This window comes from Erythrolamprus reginae, chromosome 5, assembly GCF_031021105.1.
Source record: "Erythrolamprus reginae isolate rEryReg1 chromosome 5, rEryReg1.hap1, whole genome shotgun sequence".
NCBI classification, from domain to species: Eukaryota; Metazoa; Chordata; class Lepidosauria; order Squamata; family Dipsadidae; genus Erythrolamprus; species Erythrolamprus reginae.
Window position 1 is genome coordinate 67,668,418 of NC_091954.1, and position 17,312 is coordinate 67,685,729.

The 17,312-nt window shown below is 41.0% G+C and overlaps 1 protein-coding gene across 13 annotated transcripts in view; it reads left to right on the top strand.

Annotated features, from left to right (window-relative positions):
- Positions 1–17,312, top strand: part of GOLGA7B (golgin A7 family member B) — a 60,503-nt gene that overhangs the window by 9,552 nt on the left and 33,639 nt on the right. Inside the window, exon 1 of one of the 13 annotated variants that reach the window (XM_070752943.1) lies at positions 695–778. The exons of 10 other annotated variants lie outside the window; for them this stretch is intronic. The gene's annotated coding sequence lies outside the window, so the exon portion shown is untranslated. Of the gene's footprint in view, positions 1–694; positions 779–8,651; positions 8,717–9,363; positions 9,386–17,312 lie in introns of those variants that run through there. 2 more of the 13 variants (XM_070752944.1, XM_070752947.1) reach the window with 2 other exon arrangements.

Consider the following 17,312-nt stretch of genomic DNA (forward strand, 5'->3'; position numbering starts at 1 on the left):
TCCATCCCTCTTTCTTTCTCTCTTCCTTCCTTCCTCTCTTTTTTGCTCTCTTTCTATCTCTCCCTCCTTCCCTGCCTCTCTTTCTCTCTCTCTCTTGCTTTCTTTTTCTCTCTCTCTTTCTCTCTTGCTTTCTTTCTCTCTCTTTCTCTCTTGCTTTCTTTCTCTCTCTTTCTCTCTTGCTTTCTTTCTCTCTCTTTCTCTTTCTCTCTTGCTTTCTTTCTCTCTTTTTTTTTCTCTCTCGCTGAACTTCGCGGCACACCTGACCATGTCTCACAGCACACTGGTTGAAAAACACTGCTCTATGGCACTAAGATGATTTTTCATTCTCTTATGATGGAGGTGTATTGGCTTTATAGTCTTTTTAATGGCTTCTTTATATTCTACACAACCTATTTATAATTTCTTGTTCTGCTTGCCTCAAGATGTATGGGGACACATGTCCTAAATTTGAAAATGAAGATTTGTTGACTATTGTAACTTAGTGATTGAGATATTCAGGCAGCTGGAGTCCAGAGAAATGGCTAGATCAGGGAAGGAAGGAATCAATTTCAATCAAAATGTTGACTAGTGGGAAACCAGGGGTTAAATCTACCTTTTATCTGGTTGTGGGGATAGGCAGCTATGCTCAAAGGCTGGTGTTGGGAGGGGCCAATCGATTTCTCTGTGGGGTCTTTTTGTTTGTACTTTTCACTGAGAGACATTATGGTGAGACAGGATGACGCCACCCTGAAAATGAGTAGAGAGAGTTGAGGTGGAAAGGAAAACAGAGGGAATACAGGTATTGATAATAAGGGTGGAGGGTGTGGCAGCCTCTACTGATTGTAGATGACTAGATAGATTTGCTTACCATTTAGATTGACAACTTTCTACAACTTATTAGCTAGGGAATGTCCAGACGGACATTTTGCATAGTTACTGAAATATGTGATAAAAAGCCCCTCCTGTGCATTTTCTGTATAATTTCACCTTCTCTGACCTGGTTCTTTCATCATTGTCCAGCTAATATGACTGTTAGCTCTTTCCAAAGTAACTATAATCACATGGGAAACTGGTTTGAGATCTTTTCTTCTTGCTGAATGGTATTGTGTTCTAGCTACCCCCCTAAATTTGGAGAAATTCTGATACGAGTGCACTATAATCATTAATTATAGTGCACTTGGCCATCTGGAATCAGGTCCCCCTGGAGATTCGCACTGCCCCCACCAGTGTTCCCTCTAATTTTTTTGGGGGGTGGGCAGAAAAGTATAGTGTCTGAGCGGCAGTCCCTTTGGGACTGGGCGGCACAGAAATAATAAACAAACAAACAAACAAACAAATACTGTGTGTCTATAACAGTGAGCTCATAATAGGGCAACTCTATCAATATCAAAACGCCACTTAAATAGTTGAGCTAGTTTCAAACTAGATTTTGATTTTCTTTCTCTCTTCCTTACTCCCATTCTTTTTCTTTCTCTTTTCCTTCCTCTCTTTTTTCTATCTGTTTCTCTCTCTTCCTCTCTTCCTCTCTCTCTCCTGCCCTCTCACTCTTTCCCTCTTGGCTTCTGGGCAGGTTTGGAAAACTCTGAATTGATGATGATTTTTAAGTGAGCAATTGCTCACTGCTCAGCTTAGAGGGAACTATGGCCCCCACCCTCCTTGCCTTCGGAAAGAGTTTAAAAACACACCTTTGCCACCAGGCCTGGGGACATTAGACCTTCCCCCTGACCAACAAATGTCATTAGTGTGATTATTGAATGAATGCAAATGAATGTTTTAATGTTAGAATTTTAAAGAATCTTTTTAGTATATTAATTGGATAATCTGTATTGTTATGTTTTTGGTATATGCTGTGGAAAGGGGCGGCATACAAGTCCAATAAATGAATGAATGAATGAATGAATGAATGAATGAATGAATAATGTATATACACAAAGAATACAGATAACCATGTAACACACATCTTAAGCAATTCTGTTTATGTGGTTATAATGTTGCCAAGATCGGAATTTTGTCTGTCCCTTCTCTTGTTTTAAGAATACAAAAGGAATGAAAAAAATTCCTTTTGCAATCTGTGACAGATGCAGTCTATTTTCTCTCAGCACTTCAAGAGCGTAAATGTCTTTTTTCCTTTACATTTTGACATATAGGCAAATTAGTGATGCCTTTGGATACTACACTTTTGTAAACATGGACCTAATCATGGGTGATTAGGCAAATCAAATGGTGGAGTTATATTTGACCAAGAGCTGCTTAGACTAACGTAGCTGGGAAAATCAGCACAGAGACTAATAATTCCAGGATTACGGAATTACAGATACTGTATTTTTAAAATTCTGTTGAATAGCAGATTTCAGGAGCTCCTGCAAAGTTTATTAAACTTTGAGAACCAGGAGCAAAGTAACACAATATGTATATACTGAAAATATACAGTATTCTTCAAGCTCCAAGAGTGGAGCTTGAAGGACATCAATGGATTTCATAAGGACGTTGATGGTTGGGAACAGTTCAATGGAAAGCGAGTGGGGATGATGATTGGTTTTGAGTGTGAGACATAAAAAGGCAAAAGAGCTAGGCAACCTAAACAAATAGAATACTTAAAGCATAATACCATTTTCTGATAATATGGAGGTTGATTGGACCAGGATAATGGAATATAGACACACAGAAAGGGATCCAATTAGCATTAGAGCAAAGGGATAACTACTAAGTCGGTTGAGAAGGGCAGCATAGAAGTCAGCTAACTAACTAACTAACTAACTAACTAACCAACTAACTAACTAACTAACTAACTAACTACTAAATACAGTGATACCTGTACCTACTACAAACACTCTACTTACTGTTGTGGTTGGCTTTAGGCCAGGCAGAACACTTACGAACTTTTCTAGATAAGAACTGGGTTTTCAAGATTTTTTGCCTCTTCTCAAGAACCATTTTCCATTTACAAACCTGTAACCGGAAAAGGCAAGGAGAAGCCTCTGTGGGGCCTCTCTAGGAATCTCCTGGGAGGAAACAGGGCCGGAAAAGGCAGGGAGACGCCTCTATGGGGCCTCTCTAGGAATCTCCTGGGAGGAAACAGGGCCGGAAAAGGCAGGGAGACGCCTCTATGGGGCCTCTCTAGGAATCTCCTGGGAGGAAACAGGGCCGGAAAAGGCAGGGAGATGCCTCTATGGGGCCTCTCTAGGAATCTCCTGGGAGGAAACAGGGCCGGAAAAGGCAGGGAGACGCCTCTATGGGGCCTCTCTAGGAATCTCCTGGGAGGAAACAGGGCCGGAAAAGGCAGGGAGACGCCTCTATGGGGCCTCTCTAGGAATCTCCTGGGAGGAAACAGGGCTGGAAAAGGCAGGGAGACGCCTCTATGGGGCCTCTCTAGGAATATCCTGGGAGGAAACAGGGCTGGAAAAGGCAGGGAGACGCCTCCATGGGGCCTCTCTAGGAATCTCCTGGGAGAAAACAGGGCCAGAAAAGGTGGGGAGAAGCCTCCGTGGGGCCTCTCTAGGAATCTCCTGGGAGGAAACAGGGCCTCCACCCTCCCTATGGTTTCCCCAATCACGTGCATTATTTGCTTTTACATTGATTCCTATGGGAAAAATTGCTTCTTCTTAGAAACTTTTCTATTTAAGAACCTGGTCACGGAATGAATTAAGTTTGTAAGTAGAGGTACCACTGTACTCCTGTGCATGTTTAAAAGTAATTTGTGGCACAATGCATTTTAGGAAAAGCATTTGAAAGCGTCTTCTGAGAAGCTGTAGTAGTTTCACTGTGGGAAAGATGAACTGGTTTGGAGGTCTTTTAGCCTATTTTGCTTTCAAGTTTGCTCTTTGTTTTCTTAGCAGACTTTTTTGGCCTTTTCCAGCTGTACAGATGATCGTCTATACTTCTGTTGGGGAAAATGGACCATCTGTTGAATGCAGTTTGGAGAAAAACACATTATGGTTCATCTATAAAAATATCACAACTCTCCTTGCTGCCTCGTCTGCCATGTTGATTATGCGAGCAGGCTTGTCCAGGCATTAAGTGCATCTTTATTGCTTTCTCTCTTTTCCTTTATAGCATAGTCTGCCTGCTGCCTCCTGTTACAATCTGTCCCTTGTCCATCAAAACTGAGCCATGCCTGGAGTTTCTTCTCCTTGGAAAACTATATAACACACCCCATTTGTGCCTTTAGCACAGACAGACACAACATATTCATATTATTGGCTATGAACAATATAACTCAAATTCCCATGATTTCATGGTCCTGTTTGCCCTATTTTTATGCAAATTGGAATGATTGACCAACTTAGGATACAGTTGCTAGAATTAGAATCTGTTTTTGTTCAAGCGTTCAATTTTTATCCTCTAATATAAGGTGACCAGACATCCTGCTTTGGTGGGACAATCCCGCTTCTGAGCAATTTGTCCCACGTCGTGTGGCGTTTTTAAATAGGCCTGATATTTTTAAAATGGGACATCTGGTCATCTTACCTTACCAGCTCAGCACCTTTATAATAAACTGTCCCTTAATAATAATAATAATAACAATAATAATTTATTAGATTTGTGTGCTGCCCCTCTCCGAAGACTCGGGGCGGCTCACAACAATAATAAAACAGTGTGACAATGTAAACAAATCTAACATTTAAAAAAGCATCTAAAAACCCATCATTTAAAAACCATGCAACACACATATACCATACCTAAAACTATAAAAAGCCTGGGGGAGATGTCTCAATTCCCCCATGCCTGGCGATATAGGTGGGTCTTAAGTAGTTTGCAAAAGACAAGGCGGGTGGGGCAGTTCTGATCTCTGGGGGGAGTTGGTTCTAGAGGGCCGGGGCCGCCACAGAGAAGGCTCTTCCTCTGGGTCCCGCCAGACGACATTGTTTAGTTGACGGGACCCGGAGAAGGCCAACTCTGTGAGACAACATCAGCCGCTGGGATTCGTGCGACAGAAGACGGTTCCAGAGTTATGCCAAACCTGCCACATCTACGCTTCCCAAAATGGCCCCTCAGCATCTTCAGCAAGGAATTCTGGGACTTGTAGGCCCAGCCCCTTTGGAGGCAAGCGTTGGAATTCTTCGAAGAGTATTCTGATGTTGCTCCTTCCCGCCTCCCCTTCGGGGCTTGCAGCAGGGAGAACAAAATGGCAGTCAAAGTTGACATGCCCATTGGTGAGTTTCTATGGTAACCGCCATGACCCCCGTCATTGTCCATCCCTCTTTTTTGTTCCCCCTTTTCCCCCGCAGTCACCTTTCCATGTTTGTTTTTGCAGTTGGGAGTGGCTGCCCTTTGGGGTTGTTGTTTTTTAAAAGGATGAGCAGTCCTACGGATTTCAAAACGTCCCTTAACCCGTTTCTCTGGTTTTCTCTTTGGATTGTTTTGGACCGTTCCTTCTGCTGCACTTCTGGGTTCCCAAGGTGGCTTCTGCTGTAAGGGTCCTTTCTTATATTTCTTCCCCCCCGGAAATAGCTGGCAGGTTTCTACACACACACAAAAAAAAGTCATCTGTCCCCCCTGGCAATGGTGTCCTGCTTTACCGAGGTTATAATCTGGTCACTTTACTCTAATAGGTTTAACTGTGATAGTTTGTTTAGTTAGTTTTTGTTGTGGTTGGCTCTGGCCCAGCTCCTGCCCCAAGCAATGTGGAGGTGGAGGTGGGGAAAACATCCACATGCCATAGGTCTGTTTTGCTCCCGATAGAATCTCCTGACGAAGGCTCCTCTGACGAAGGAAGCATGAGTAGCAGGCAAGGGGGGAATTTGGCAGACAGGCCAGGAGGAGATCAGTCATCCTTATCATCCCTGGATTCTGAACAAGAACATATGACAGATCCACGCATGCGTAGAGTGATGCATAGGAGACAACAACTGAAGGATTATTACAAGAGAAAATGAGGCCACCTGTGGTTGGGTGGGGCTGCTGTAATTAGTGCTACAGATAAAAGAGCAACCTGCTGGTTTAGCCTCATGGCAGTTTATCTGATTCATAGTTTCGTCAAGACCGTGGTTTTTGCTGTTTCCCTGTTCAAGACAGTGTGTGGACTTTCTGGACTCAATTTCCCAATTATTGGGTGAGAAATTGGATTGCATTTAACCTGTGCCTTGTGTGTACCAGAAAATCCCTTTGACATTTAAAAAGGGAGCTGTTTCTGTTTTTCTGTTTATAAAAACTTTTGGTTTTCCTTCTATCACGTGGTGTGTGTCTTTCTGGACTAATTACCCTGTAATTACGGGCATTTGGGAAACGCCGGCAGAACAGTTTTAACCGTTCATTCCTGCCCAACTCTTGGTGACTTTATAGGCAAGTGCTCTCCATGCTACCTATCAAACACAGCTGTTGTCAGCTGATGGATGTTCATTCTTTCTATCAGCTAGGGTGGTATCAAGGCAGCTAGTTCTTTGCTTCCTCCTCCTCCTCCTCCTCCTCCTTTATTAGATTTGTATGCTGCCCCTCTCAGTAGACTTCTTCTTGATTCGCTAACCAATCCTAGCATCCTTGATTTCTCCAATGAATTTGCACACATGGCATGGCTAACGTAAATCAGACCTAGTCTCGTGATTTTGGCTTCCAGTAATATTTCTGGTTTAAGTTTGTTTAAGGCCTCCTAAATCAGTGTGTCTTAGCCCCCTAACTGAACTTCATGCTAAAGTTGCCAGCCCAGGTGCCATCCCTTCCTTCAGACAGCAAAATGTCTTGAGATGGCCTTTTCCGAGATGTCAGCACAGAGTCTAGTAAAAATAAACTTAAAAGGCCACCGAATTACCTCTCTGTTCAAGGGCTGATGAAAGGCCTGCGCAGGATAGGCTTGAAGCCAGCTGGATAGATGCTCCTGTCTGTCAAGACACCCTCATTACTCCCTCTCTGATCTGCTAGCTTAGGGGACTTCAGGGCTATTGATCTTTGGAAAAGAAGAAAGATTAATGCAGCAAATTCCTGCTACATGACTCTGACTGACTGCATAGGGCTGCTTTCTTATGCCCAGGTAATTTATAATTGGCACATTTAATTTCTGCTCCCTCCCCACCTCATTCTATAATGGCCTCCGTCTTTTATGTAGAAAACATAAGTGTTCAGTGTCTTATGACTTTTCAGTTTTTTCAATTCCTCAAATTTGTAAAAAAAAAAAAATCTTCCATGGATATGGATTTGTAGAGATAAAACTTTGATCAAATTGTAAATGACGAACCAGGCTTAGGACCTGATTACCTTCGGGGCCCTCTCTTGCTTCACGTATCCCAGCGACCAGGTAGGGCCCACAGAATTGGCCTTCTCCAGGTCCCATCAGCCAAGGAATGCCGGGTGGTAGGCCCTAGGGGCAGGGCCTTCTCTGTGGTTGCCCCTACCCTCTGGAATCAACTCCCCCTGGAGATCCGGATTCCTATTCTCCCGGCCTTCTGGAAGAAATTGAAAACATATTTGTGCCGACAGGCCTGAGGCTGTTGAACTGGTCATTTTGCTCCAGCTCCTGCCATTGACTGAATGATTGGTATGATAGATTGATGTGAGATGTGTTGGTAGAGTAAATTTTTTAAAGTTTTTTATAAGGTTCGGGTTGTTTTAGAGTAATTCTGATTTCTGCGTAAAATGTGTAAGTTATACTGTAAGCTGCCCTGAGTCTCAAGAGAAGGGTGGACTAGAAATCGAATAAATAAATAAATAAATAAATAATGAAATAAATTAGAAAACCTTTACCATTTTCCGCTAGTTTTATGACTGTAGCTATCTCTGGCTTTCTTTCTTTCTTTCTTTCTTTCTTTCTTTCTCTTTCTTTCTTTCCTTCCTTCCTTCTTTCTTTCTTTCATTCTTCCTTCCTTCCTTTCTTCCTTCCCTTTCTTTCCTTCTTTCTTTCATTCTTCCTTCCTTCCCTTTCTTTCTTTCTTTCCTTCCTTCTTTCTTTCTTTCTTTCCTTTTTTCATTCTTCCTTCCTTCCTTCTTTCTTTCTTTCATTCTTCCTTCCCTTTCTTTCTTTCTTTCCTTCCTTCCTTCTTTTTCCTTCCTTCCTTCCTTCCTTCCTTCCTTCCTTCTTTCTTTCTTTGACTTCTATGTCACCCAGGGGTAGGCTGCTGCCCGGACGGGAGGGGGGAAACACAGTGGGGTAGCAAAAATGGAGCTCCACCCCTGAGCACCCAATTTGCACTGAAAGATATTGAAAGACAATGCAGGACGTCCTGCATAAGCCTCACCCACAGTGTGGTAGTAAATAATTTGGTAGCCCTTCACTGATGCCACCCAATCCCGAAGAACTCAGGACGCCTTGCAAAAAATATAAATACGGATACAAAAAGATACAAAGCCATAGAAGAAATCGAATATCATATCTAAAACTAAAACCCCTATAATAAAAATCCATTTACTGTTAAAAAACAGTCATAATCGCATGCATACACACCATTCATACAGTTTGGCCAGGAAAGATGTACAATTCATGGCCCCCAGGCCTGCCGGCAGAGCCAGGACTTTGTGGCCTTACCGAAGGCCAGGAGGGTGGGAGCAATACGGACATCAGGGTGGGGGGAGTTGGTTCCTTTGCAGAGGAAGCTGGTTCAGGGAATGAATAGCTGCTTTGCAAATTCACGGAGTCTGTGGTGCACCTGTGCCTGTCAGTGACATGCTGAGGTTAGCCCAACCTTCCAGCAGAGCAGTGTGGGAGACAGGAAGAACCCTGTGTTTACCGCAGATCTGTACAGGCTCAGAGGAGTTTATCTGAAAATGCATTGATACCCTCATCTAGGAGCAGACAACTGTTGCCTTACAGGTATGGCCATAACATTTTGTTCTGATGAGTGGGCTGCTTGCAACAGAATTCTTAATTGCCACACTATAACCCCTCTCTTTTTCAGGGCTGACGTTTCAGATCTAAAGCTATTATGGAACCGGGTTCACTTTCTTATTGATGTTCTGTATGCTAAAATATTATTTATTTATTTTATTTTATTTTATTTTATTTTATTTTATTTTATTTTATTTTATTTTATTTTATTTTATTTTATTTTATTTTATTTTATTTTATTTTATTTTATTTTATTTTATTTTACAGTATTTTATTTGTTTGTTCCTTCGTTCATTTAAATTCTATTTATTTATGTATTTAATATTTATTTATGTATTTAATATTTATTTATGTATTTAATATTTATTTATTTATTCATTCATTCATTCATTTAAATTCTATTTATTTATTTATTTATTTATTTATTTAAATTCTATTTATTTATTTAAATTCTATTTATTTATTTAAATTCTATTTATTTATTTAAATTCTATTTATTTATTTAATATTTATTTATATATTTATATATTCATTCATTCATTCATTCATTCATTCATTCATTCATTCATTCATTCATTCATTCATTTATTAGATTTGTATGCCGCCCTTCTCCGAGGACACGGGGTGCCTAACAGCACATGATATAACAATAAGGTACAATGGCAAATCTAATGAAATTTAAAATTACAATCTAAAAATCCAATATTAAAAAAAAAATCATACCAGTTCAATCATACAACAAAGCCTGCTGGCATAGGTGAGTCTTAAGACTCTTACTGAAGGCAAGGAGGGTGGGGGCAATGCAAATCTCCAGGGGGAGCTCATTCCAGAGGCCCCGGGGCCACCACAGAGAAGGCTCTGCTCCTAGGCTCCGCCAAGTGACATTCTGTGGCTGACGGGACCCGGAGAAGGCCAACTCTGTGGGACCTAATCAGTTGCTGGGACTCATATGGCAGAAGGTGGTCCCGCAAGTAATCTGGCCCGATGCCATGTAGGGTTTTATAGGTAATTACCAACACTTTGAATTGTGTCCGGAAACCAATCAGCAACCAATGCAGTCCGCGGAGTGTTGGGAGAAATATGGGCATGCCCAGGGAGGCCCATGACTGCTCTCACGGCTGCATTTTGCATGATTTGAAGTTTCTAAACACTCTTCAGAGGTAGCCCCGTGTAGAGAGCATTCCTCAGACCACACTTTGAAGAACACTGACTTAGAGGAACAGTGCTAGGTCCAAAGAATTCTTGGTCCAGTGGCGGGTTTGTTTTCATTTGCTCTGTATCTGCAGCAGCTCCATTTTCTTGTAGAAAGATGTTAATTATAACTGGCTATTTAAACCACAGGAAAAGTCTGCAGATGATCGTAAAGGAAATGATGAAATACTTCGGAAAGGCAGGGGAAGAAGACATACAGGGAAGCATTGGGAGCCTAGACAGTAAACTGAAAAAAACTGTGTGATGATAAGGAAATTGCCTTCTTTAGGTTCTGAATGTGGCTTTCAGACTTAGAAACATAGAAACATAGAAGACTGACGGCAGAAAAAGACCTCATGGTCCATCTAGTCTGCCCTTATACTATTTCCTGTATTTTATCTTACAATGGATATATGTTTATCCCAGGCATGTTTAAATTCAGTTACTGTGGATTTACCAACCACGTCTGCTGGAAGTTTGTTCCAAGCATCTACAACTCTTTCAGCGAAATAATATTTTCTCACGTTGCTTTTGATCTTTCCCCCAACTAACTTCAGATTGTGTCCCCTTGTTCTTGTGTTCACTTTCCTATTAAAAACACTTCCCTCCTGGACCTTATTTAACCCTTAACATATTTAAATGTTTCGATCATGTGCCCCCTTTTCCTTCTGTCCTCCAGACTATACAGATTGAGTCCATTAAGTCTTTCCTGATACGTTTTATGCTTAAGACCTTCCACCATTCTTGTAGCCCGTCTTCGGACCTGTTCAATTTTGTCAATATCTTTTTATAGGTGAGGTCTCCAGAACTGAACACAGCATTCCAAATGTGGTCTCACCAGCGCTCTATATAAGGGGATCACAATCTCCCTCTTCCTGCTTGTTATACCTCTAGCTATGCAGCCAAGCATCCTACTTGCTTTTCCTACTGCCAGACCACACTGCTCACCCATTTTGAGACTGTCAGAAATCACTATCCCTAAATCCTTCTCTTCTGAAGTTTTTGCTAACACAGAACTGCCAATACAATACTCAGATTGAGGATTCCTTTTCCCCAAGTGCATTATTTTGCATTTGGAAACATTAAACTGCAGTTTCCATTGCTTTGACCATTTATCTAGTAAAGCTAAACCATTTACCATATTAGAGACCCCTCCAGGAATATCAACCCTATTGCACACTTTAGACTTGGGCAATTTCTGTGATGCCCTAGAAAGGAATCATCGGCTGAAGCTTTTCCAACCAATCCATCGCAGCACCATCTGTTAGAGAAGTGGTTCCTTTTCACAGAATCCTTTAGGGATGCCCACATTCTGATTCTACTGGCCTCACATTACTCTTGGCTTATTAAACCTGCCTTATCTCTATGATGCATATGCAAACTCTTGTCTCTGAAGCTCCAAATTATGTTTTTAATTAGAACTCACCTCAGCTGTGGAGGAGTAAACTGCACCTGGGGATTGCTCAGTCTTGTGTTGTGCTGCAGCTTCAGTTACTAATACATCCTTCCTGGTTGGTAGGTGGGTTGACAATATGCTTGCTGCCTTTGCACCTCCCTGGCCGGAATCCTTTTCCCTAGGGCCTTGAGTAGCAGGAGGTCTTTGGGGGTATAAACTCTTCTGGTGTCTTTCCTGCTTTTTTACATATATAATGTGTTCCTGGTCTAGCAGGGCCGGCTGGCAGGAAGACATGAAATATGAATGGAAAATCTGCAATAGGGAATCCCAGAGGTTTTCGAACACAATAGATGAACATCCTCAATATAGAGCATACAGATAGATCATATAAGCAAGCAGGTGAACACATGATTGTTAGTTTTAACCTTTTGCTCTTAGCTAGAACAATAGGAGAGCTGAATAAGTAGGTCACTTTTACCCTAATATAAGAGAGTAGAGCAGACCTTTAAACTTAGGTAAGACAGAAAAATGACGTGCTTTATTGACAAGATAGGTTTTCTGTATTGTTGGCAATAATTGGGCGTCCTTCCCGATCCACACTTCACATTAGAGAAACATCTTTCGGCTGTGGCGAGGGGGGCGTTTGCCCAGGTTCGCCTGGTGCACCAGTTGCTCCTTATTTGGACTGGGAGTCACTGCTCACAGTCATTCATGCCCTCATCACCTTGAGGTTCGACTACTGTAATGCTCTCTACATGGGGCTACCTTTGAAAAGTGTTCGGAAACTTCAGATCGTGCAGAATGCAGCTGCGAGAGCAGTCATGGGCTTTCCCAAATATGCCCATGTTACACCAACACTCCGCAGTCTGCATTGGTTGCCGATCAGTTTCTGGTCACAATTCAAAGTGTTGGTTATGACCTATAAAGCCCTTCATGGCACTGGACCAGATTATCTCAGGGACCGCCTTCTGCTGCACGAATCCCAGCGACCAGTTAGGTCCCACAGAGTGGGCCTTCTCTGGGTCCCGTCAACTAAACAATGTCGTTTGGCGGGACCCAGGGGAAGAGCCTTCTCTGTGGCGGCCCCGGCCCTTTGGAACCAACTCCCCCCAGAGATTAGAATTGCCCCCACCCTCCTTGCCTTTCGTAAGCTTCTTAAAACCCACCTCTGCTGTCAGGCATGGGGGAGCTGAGATATTCTTTCCCCCTAGGCCTTTACAATTTACGCATGGTATGTTTGTATGTATGTTGGTTTTAGAATAAGGTTTTTTTTAGTTGTTTAGTATTGGATTGTTACATGCTGTTTTTTATCACTGTTGTTAGCCGCCCCAAGTCTGCGGAGAGGGGTGGCATACAAATCCAATAAATAAATAATAATAATAATAATAATAATAATAATAATAATAATAATAATAATAATAATAATTGACAGTAACCAGGGGTGGGATACTGCCTGGACTGAGGGTAACGCAGTGGGGTACCAAAAATGGAGCTCCACCCCAGAGCACCCAATTTGCACTGAAATATGTTGAAAGAAAATGCAGGGTGTCCTGCACAAGCCACACCCACAGTGTAGTAGTAAAAATTTTGGTAGCCCTTCACTGACAGTAACCTACGGCAGCATCACTTGTTCGACTCGATGTATCTCTTGGTGTCATCATATTGATATATAGATCTATTTTAATGGATGGTTTAATATTAACATACATTTCTCTTCAAATGTACCTACAACCAGTAAAATGCTTTCTATCTGGTGCAGCACCAGTCCTTGGAAATCTGCACAACTAAACAAACCCACTCAGCTACCATTTCTTTTCAGTTCTTTTTTATGGCAGCAGCATCTAGAAAATGCTGCCTAGAATGAGAAGTGATATATGAGTCACCAACTGTCTGCCAGACATTTATATATCACCTCTATCATTAATTTTTGCATGTGACAGTTCATAACTAGCACCCGACTTGTGATATAGCACCTGTAGTCTAGTTCCTCTAAGACATCTGAAGTTGTAATTTCTCTAATTTTCTCCTCTGAAAATACAAAGATGATAAATAGAAGTATTATTCCTTCAGTGCATGTGATTAATGTGGAGGTTTAATAGTGCAAATCTATTTGATTACTTGGAGGGAAATCTCATTGTATTCAGTGAAGTAAGCCTCAAATTAGTACAGTATAAACAAATCTGAAGCTTTTTTCCTCACTGTATTTCCCCCTCAAATTATGTGAGATATACAGTAAACATATACCGTATTTTTCGGAGTATAAGACGCACCGGAGTATAAGACACACCTTAGTTTTTGGGGAGGAAAATAGGCGAAAGAATCTGCCTACTATATATTCATCTGAATAGCATCCTTAGTCCAGTCAGTTTCAGCACATGATTTTATCCTCTGGTTAGGGCTTTAAACAAAGCTTATTTGGAGAGAGTAACAATGAAAGAGCTTGCAAGCCAGTAAGAACTGGGGACATTGTTAGAACCTGGTTAGGGCTGGAAAGAAAAATTCGGAGCAAGTAGAACAATAAAAAACCCTACAAAGACAGGGTTTGGAAAACATTATTCACAGAGAGTAACAGTGAAAGAGCTTGCAAAGTGGGTAAGAGCTGGGAACATCATTAGCACCTGTTTAGGACTGGAAAGAAACATTTGGAGCAAGTTAGAGCAATGGAAAAAACCGTGCAAAACAGGGCTTGGAAAACATTCTTAGCAGAGAGTAACAAAGAAAGAGCTTGTAAGCTGTAAGAGCTGGGAACATTGTTAGCACCTGGTTAGGGCTGGAAAGAAACTTACTTGGAGCAAGTTAGAGTAATGAAAAAAAAAAACTCCGCAAAGATTTAGAGGGTAGAAAACATTCTTCACAGACAGTAACAATGAAAGAACCTGTAAGATAAGAGCTGGGAAGATTGTTAGCACCTAGTTAGGGCTGGGGAAAAAAAGCTTCGAAAAAAGCTGCATTCAGAGTTTAGGACACACCTGAATTTTTCGCCTCTTTTAGGGAGGAAAATCTTATACTCCGAAAAATGTGGTATATGATTTTAGTATGAGAATTCATCAGCTGCTCTAGCTCCCAATAGACTTCTGGGTTTAACTCAAGGTTGTTCCTATAAAAACTGCACATACAGGGCTACAGAGCTGATAGATAAATTAGTGAGGATTGGACTTAACCCCTGGATAGTTCAGTGGATTTGCAGCTGGCTGAAGCATAGACATCAGAGAGTTATTGTTAATGGCGAGTATTCTGAGCAGAGACAGGTTATAAGCGGTGTGCCACAAGGGTCTGTTCTGAGTCCTATTCTTTTTAGTATGTTTGTGAGTGACATAGAGGAAGGTTTGGTAGGGATGGTTTGCCTATTTGCCAATGACTCTAAAGTGTGCAATAGGGTTGATATTCCTGGAGGCGTCTGTAATATGGTAAATGATTTAGCTTTACTAGATAAATGGTCAAAGCAATGGAAACTGCAGTTTAATGTTTCCAAATGTAAAATAATGCACTTGCAGAAAAGGAATCCTCAATCGGAGTATTGTATTGGCAGTTCTGTGTTAGCAAAAACTTCAGAAGAGAAAGATTTAGGGGTAGTGATTTCTCAAAATGGGAGAGCAGTGTGGTCGGGCGGTAGGAAAAACAAGTAGGATGCTTGGCTACATAGCTAGAGGTATAACAAGCAGGAAGAGGGAGATTGTGATCCCGCTATATAGAGCACTGGTGAGACCATATTTGGAATACTGTGTTCAGTTCTGGAGATCTCACCTACAAAAAGATATTGACAAAATTGAACGGGTCCAAAGACTGGCTACAAGAATGGTGGAAAGTCTTAAGCATAAAACATATCAGGAAAGACTTAATGAACTCAATTTGTATTGTCTGGAGGGCAGAAGGGAAAGGGGGGACATGATCAAAACATTTAAATATGTTAAAGGGTTAAATAAGGTTCAGGAGGGAAGTGTTTTTAATAGGAAAGTGAACACAAGAACAAGGGGGCACAATCTGAGGTTAGTTGGGGGAAAGATCAAAAGCGACATGAGAAAATATTATTTTACTGAAAGAGTAGTAGATCCTTGGAACAAACTTCCAGCAGATGTGGTTGATAAATCCACAGTAAATGAATTTAAACATGCCTGGGATAAACATATACCCATCCGAAGATAAAATACAGGAAATAGTATAAGGGCAGACTAGATGGACCATGAGGTCTTTTTCTGCCATCAATATTCTATATTTCTATGTTTTAAGTGATAATTTAAAAACAGAATGAATAAAAGGATTTTAGGTAGCTGTGTCAAGATGTGTGTCTAAAGAATCATCAACACATCCTGCTTCTTCAGGATCAAAGATGTCCCAGGAACCATTAATGGAGGTTTGGGCATGGTGACATTATCCTCAACCTGCCCCTGGCTTCTTCTTTTGTCTCTCATTAAAAATGACTTCTATCAGTACATGTGATGCCTGTAGAACTTCATTCCGGTGTGGCCAATGCTGTCACCTCAATTACTTAATAGGTGTTGTAATGCAGTGTTCCCCAACCTTGGCAACATGAAGATATTTGGACTTCAACTCCCAGAATTCCCCAGCCAGCATTCGCTGACTGGGGAATTCTGGGAGTTGAAGTCCAAATATCTTCAAGTTGCCAAGGTTGGGAAACACTGTTGTAGTGGACATCCCTCCATCCCTCCATCCCTCTGGTCACTGGTCATTGCCTTCAATGACCATTTCATCTGGGGTGGGCGAGCTGCCTGCCCTACAAAAGGAACGTCCCACATAAAGCCTTACCCTCCTTCAGTTTATGAGGTGTATTTTAGATCTTACTTAGATGCTTTAGCTATATAGATATATTAAAAATTTGGAATATAAATACACTGCTTGCAGTATAGGTGATCATTTGTTTTTTTAAAAAAATAATCTTTATTAAATATATACATTAAAAACAAGCAATACAAACTAGGGTATATAACAGAGTAATAAAACAGAAGAGGAAAAATATAAAGAAAATAGAAAGAGAGAAAAGATAGAAAAACAGAAAGATAGAAAAGGCGTAAGAAGAGATTAGAGAGAGAGAAAAATAGTTATATTAACTATCTAATTGATGTTTTGGTAACGAAAGACTTAAGTTTTTTGTTTCTATAGTGGATGTATGCTGCCCCTCACCACTGGTTTTCGAGGTATTATTTTTATTAGGTTTCACTGTATAAATAGGGTCTTGAGCATTGTTGTGCATTTGCATTGATGAACAATCAGTTATATATTAACTTCTGGGGATTCAAGTGAGTCTTCATCAATCATCATTTGTTTATTTATTTGTTTATTTGTTTGTTTATTTCCATAAATAATTCATGAATTTTAGTGAGTTTAAGGAGATGAAGTGGTAATTATTTTTATCTTTTAGCCCCTGTCTTTAATTTACAGAGCTACTGTATATATTCCACATAAATGCAGCAAAGCAGTGCCATTTTAATTATTCATTCATTCATTCATTCATTCATTTTTTATGCCGCCCTTTTCCTTAGACTCAGGGCGGCTTACAACATGTTAGCAATAGCACTTTTTTTTAACAGAGCAAGGCTATTGCCCCCACAATCCGGGTCCTCATTTTACCCACCTCGGAAGGAGGGAAGGCTGAGTCAACCTTGAGCCGGTGATGAGATTTGAACCGTTGACCTTCAGATCTACAGTCAGCTTCAGTGGCCTGCAGTATAGCACTCTACCTGCTGCTCCACCCCGGTTCTTTTGTCTGTTTTAATGCTATTCTGGGTACTCCATGGGAAACTTCTGGGTGCAATGACCATTTTCTACTTAGCCTTACACATGAGGGATTTTTGGGACCTAGGCTATAGGTAATTTTAAGCTGCCTTAGCTATGGGCGTGGGACGAGATGAAGATATAATAGTTATAAAAGATTGCTAGGAAGTGCTTGTTCATCATGAAATGCAACTCAGGCAAGGCCTAGACATCTAGCTTTACCTGACATATTTGTGATATTTTGGATTTGATTCATTCATTTCT